We start from the raw sequence: 6,000 nt of genomic DNA, 5'->3' as shown, positions 1-6,000 counted from the left end.
ATGTCTCACAGTGGGAAACATGGCCTTGTTCCAACTTTTTTGAGATGTGTTGTCATGAAATTTAAAATCACCTAATTTTTCTCTTTAAATGATACATTTTCTCAGTTTGAACATTTGATATGTCATCTATGTTCTATTCTAAATAAAATATGGAATTTTGAAACTTCCACATCATTGCATTCCGTTTTTATTTACAATTTGTACTTTGTCCCAACTTTTTTGGAATCGGGGTTGTATTATCATCCTGTTTACATATGTTTTCTGAAAGCTAGAAACCTTAAAGAAAGCTACAGATATAAAAGCATAATTATTCAAATCCCAGTAGTCAAATTTGAAATGTGCTACATCATGGAAGAAATGTGACCTTCTGCACTGAGCTATTGAAATCTGTCACATGCAAACTAGCTCTCAGTTACTCTAAGAAAATGTGACCTTGCTTTACCCTTCACTAACAAAGGTAACATTAAAAAGATGTAGACCAATGCTCAGTAATAAACCATTAAACATAAACATGCCTAAAAATACTTTAATAAATGAGGGGAAAATTTGTTGTGAAGCAAAGCATTTATCCATCCATCTCATTATCTCTAGCCGCTTTATCCTGTTCTACAGGGTCCCAGGCAAGCTGGATCCTATCCCAGCTGACTACGGGCGAGAGGCGGGGTACACCCTGGACAAGTCGCCAGGTCATCCCAGGGCTACAAGATGTCATGCAAAATAATATAAATACATTAGATAGATAGATAGATAGATAGATAGATAGATAGATAGATAGATAGATAGATAGATACTTACATTTCTAAATGTGCTCTGCTCTAAGGTTACAGCCTTCATGTTCATTACACGTCTATACCGTGGTGCTTGAAAGTTTGTGAACCCTTTAGAATTTTCTATATTTCTGCATAAATATGACCTAAAACATCATCAGATTTTCACACAAGTCCTAAAAGTAGATAAAGAGAACCCAGTTAAACAAATGAGACAAAAATATTATACTTGGTCATTTATTTATTGAGGAAAATGATCCAATATTACATATCTGTGAGTGGCAAAAGTATGTGAACCTCTAGGATTAGCAGTTAATTTGAAGGTGAAATTAGAGTCAGGTGTTTTCAATCAATGGGATGACAATCAGGTGTGAGTGGGCACCCTGTTTTATTTAAAGAACAGGGATCTATCAAAGTCTGATCTTCACAACACATGTTTGTGGAAGTGTATCATGGCACAAACAAAGGAGATTTCTGAGGACCTCAGAAAAAGTGTTGTTGATGCTCACCAGGCTGGAAAAGGTTATAAAACCATCTCTAAAGAGTTTAGAGTCCACCAATCCACAGTCAGACAGATTGTGTACAAATGGAGGAAATTCAAGACCATTGTTACCCTCCCCAGGAGTGGTCGACCAACAAAAATCACTCCAAGAGCAAGGCGTGTAATAGTTGGCAAGGTCACAAAGGATCCCAGGGTAACTTCTAAGCAACTGAAGGCCTCTCTCACATTGGCTAATGTTCATGAGTCCACCATCAGGAGAACACTGAACAACAATGGTGTGCATGGCAGGGTTGCAAGGAGAAAGCCACTGCTCTCCAAAAAGAACATTGCTGCTCGTCTGCAGTTTGCTAAAGATCACGTGGACAAGCCAGAAGGCTATTGGAAAAATGTTTTGTGGACAGATGAGACCAAAATAGAACTTTTTGGTTTAAATGAGAAGTGTTATGTTTGGAGAAAGGAAAACACTGCATTCCAGCATCAGAACCTTATCCCATCTGTGAAACATGGTGGTGGTAGTATCATGGTTTGGGCCTGTTTTGCTGCATCTGGGCCAGGACGGCTTGCAATCATTGATGGAACAATGAATTCTGAATTATACCAGTGAATTCTAAAGGAAAATGTCAGGACATCTGTCCATGAACTGAATCTCAAGAGAAGGTGGGTCATGCAGCAAGACAACGACCCTAAGCACACAAGTCATTCTACCAAAGAATGGTTAAAGAAGAATAAAGTTAATGTTTTGGAATGGCCAAGTCAAAGTCCTGACCTTAATCCAGTGGAAATGTTGTGGAAGGACCTGAAGCGAGCAGCTCATGTGAGGAAACCCACCAACATCCCAGAGTTGAAGCTGTTCTGTACGGAGGAACGGGCTAAAATTCCTCCAAGCCGGTGTGCAGGACTGATCAACAGTTACCGCAAACGTTTAGTTGCAGTTATTGCTGCACAAGGGGGTCACACCAGATACTGAAAGCAAAGGTTCACATACTTTTGCCACTCACAGATATGTAATATTGGATCATCTCATCTCATCTCATTATCTCTAGCCGCTTTATCCTGTTCTACAGGGTCGCAGGCAAGCTGGAGCCTATCCCAGCTGACTACGGGCGAAAGGCGGGGTTCACCCTGGACAAGTCGCCAGGTCATCACAGGGCTGACACATAGACACAGACAACCATTCACACTCACATTCGCACCTACGCTCAATTTAGAGTCACCAGTTAACCTAACCTGCATGTCTTTGGACTGTGGGGGAAACCGGAGCACCCGGAGGAAACCCACGCAGACACGGGGAGAACATGCAAACTCCACACAGAAAGGCCCTCGCCGGCCACGGGGCTCGAACCCGGACCTTCTTGCTATGAGGTGACAGTGCTAACCACTACACCACCGTGCCGCCCAGCCTGGGGAGTGTATGTAGTAATACAAGAGACTGAAAAGTGTCTTTCTTTTTTTTACACTTTTTTTCAAAAGGTCAGCTCTAGACTTAGAAACCATCAGGTCTAAACGAGGATTTTGACGAGTGTATTTATTTAATTCTGAATTGTTTATTGAATGTTGAACTGTTTATGCTTTGTTTTATGATGGCGGGAGCCTGATGCGTTCACAGCATGGACTTGTTCTTTTTTCTTGTTCTTCACGTTCACTTGGCACAGATGTACCTGGGACCGCTAGGTTACGTTGTGCCAACTTAGCAATGTGAGGATACTTCTGCTCATTGTTCTTCCACCATGTGAGTGAGTCTTCATCATTTTCCTCAATAAATAAATGAGCAAGTATAATATTTTTGTCTCATTTGTTTAACTGGGTTCTCTTTATCTACTTTTAGGACTTGTGTGAAAATCTGATGATGTTTTAGGTCATATTTATGCAGAAATATAGAAAATTCTAAAGGGTTCACAAACTTTCAAGCACCACTGTACAGTGCTTTCCAAATGTTTTAGTGCCTTAAATTAAAAAAGAAAAGAGCAAATAGATTTCCAAACATTCAATCCCCCCCCCCCAAAAAAAATACATGCCACAGATAAATATTTTTATTCTCTTCACATTCATTGGATATGAGCAATTGTGCGCTCTGATTGGCTACGCTACTACTAGGATATCGGCTCATATACTGTGAGTAGAGAAAAACAAAATGGCAGAGCGTGTTGCTGAACCAACTGAAGACGAAATAAAAACTCTCCTCAAAAACAAAACCCAAAAAATACACCAAAAAAAAAGCAGCAAAGTATGGAATAAAAGTATTTGATGGTAACAACGTATCTTTTTTTAGTCTTCAAGAATTATTATTATTATTATCGCATTTTTCACAAATTGCTCCTGTCATTTTGTTAGTTTGTTTACATTCTTCATCTTTAAGCATAAAATTTGTTGAATTTTTAGAATGGTTCAAAATCTCAAAGAAGTTTGAAAATTACAGAACCGAAATGTCCGAGGAAGAATTAAATAAATGTCTGAAGCTATTCTATTCCTCAGCACGACAGTGAGACGGCACTTTCTACAAAAAAACAAACAAACACAACACTAAAGTCAATTCATGCCGCCACTGATAGGTTTTTAAGAAGTTTGACTAAGTGGAAATGATTTTGTCGGATGTTTTGTATAAAGTTTTTATTTATCGACTTTGCAAAAAACAAAAATGCTCTGTTTCTCAAAATCCAGTGAATATGGATAGAATACAACAGTTATTCCACTCAATCTCATCGCACATGGATTATAGCCGACTATCAGCTCATGTACGACTCGATTTTGTGGAATAACTGTTAATTAGGTCGTTAAAGGAAATGATAGACATAAAGTAACTGTGTATTTTTTGCTGCTGAAAAACATCATAGAGGCAGTTCTGAAAACCTCTCTATCCAAGATCTTTTATTTAAAACTATTATTATTTTTGAAGCCTCCGGTTTCCCCCACAGTCCAAAGACATGCAGGTTAGGTTAACTGGTGACTCTAAATTGAGCGTAGGTGTGAATGTGAGTGTGAATGGTTGTCTGTGTCTATGTGTCAGCCCTGTGATGACCTGGCGACTTGTCCAGGGTGAACCCCGCCTTTCGCCCGTAGTCAGCTGGGATAGGCTCCAGCTCGCCTGCAACCCTGTAGAAGGATAAAGCGGCTAGAGATAATGAGATGAGATGAGATTATTTTTGAAGCATCTTAACTTCAGAATTACTTTGTTTACTCTATGAAGCAAGAAAAAAATCCACTACATTCAGGTACATCTGGGTGAATTGTATGGCGTCAGGCCTGCATGATCGTTCCTTCTGCAAGTTAATTTCAACGTCTTTAGTCCAGAGAAGTTGACAGGTATAAGTTCTGATTGATGTTCTGTGGACCTGTTACTCTTTCAGTCACAGAAATGAAGCTTCTCGTTGCAGTTTCTATTCTCCCAGACATTTGTGTTGAAGTTGTGAGCTCCACAGCGGTAATGTGGTGCTGGGCATGAGGGCAGCGAGGACGTACTCGACACCTCCTTCCCGGTCAGCTGCATTCATTTTCTGTTAATGACGCGCAAACCAGTCCACACACTAAGGAAGTGTCCTCTCTTTCAGTCAGGCGAAGCTGCGATGTGAGGGATGGAAAGGCTAAAGAAGTGTGGTAGGTCTTGCAGTACTCAAGAGCCTCCTCCTCCACGAGCCTTTCATTCTCCTCCACCAGCTTCAAGTTCTTGTGGCAAAAGAAATATAATCTCGGAACAGTTCAAGGTGTACCAGCCCTGTGGAGCTGAATAAACACAATCCTCAGTTGGTTCATCTTTAGTGTACATGTTGAATTCCCAGTTAAAGAAAGTCGGAGTTTGTCCATCAGACCATTGCCAGGTGTCTGAGAGTGGCTTGGTTCTCTTCAGCCCAATCCAGCCGTATATTCTGAAGTATCCTTCAGACTGAAGACTAATTTCCTCTTCGTTGGTAGTGATGGTTGCCAGGTCTGTGAACGTCTGCCTACAGTAGCTCTGAGCTTCATACCAGGTCACTGGCTTGGAAACAATTCTATATTCTCTCAGCAGCTCTACAGAAATACCACAGAGTAGCAAATGATTTCATCTTTGAGCTCATCTACGATGCGTCTGAGCCCTGTCAGTCTTTCCTGTGCTTTTCCGGCAGCCCAACTCACGCCTTTTAAGAGTTCAGGTTATTTAAAACACATGCAAAACACACTGCAAAAAATTGAAAACTGAATTTGAAGAGAAAATTACTTAATACTAGTGAAATGATCTCGCTGCATGGACAGATATTTTTACTTGATAAGACATCTTAGAATAAGTCGGTTGCGATCTAGAACTCGGTTTGATAATCTCAGAATTGCTGTCTTGTATTCTTCTAATCAGAAATGCTCAATCGTTTCAACTATTTTCAAGTTATTTTCACTTGCTAAGATATCATTTTTTGCAGTGCACGGTAAATTAAATGGTAAGCTCTAATCTTGTCTTTTCCAGGATTTATTCCACTTTTAGGTCCCACTTCATATTAAGTGTCCTTGAATACAGGAATTAAAATGGAGGTGGGATCAAGGAAGTGAATCGTCTTCCACTTTTAATTGCTCCCTTATACATCAGACAATTTGATGGAAATTTAACCAAATCCTGGGATTCAAATGTAAAAATAAAGCACTACATTTTGAAACTAACTTTGCATGCCTGGCTGTTAAAACAAGACAAATGCAAACCATGTATTTGTTTGAATTGCATGACCTTGTCATGGTGATGTATTCTCGCCTCACAGCAAGGAGGTTCTGGGT

The sequence above is a fragment of the Neoarius graeffei genome, chromosome 23 (genome assembly GCF_027579695.1).
Source record: "Neoarius graeffei isolate fNeoGra1 chromosome 23, fNeoGra1.pri, whole genome shotgun sequence".
Lineage (NCBI taxonomy): Eukaryota > Metazoa > Chordata > Actinopteri > Siluriformes > Ariidae > Neoarius > Neoarius graeffei.
The sequence above is the reverse complement of the archived record's forward strand: the minus strand, read 5'-3'. Positions refer to the sequence as shown.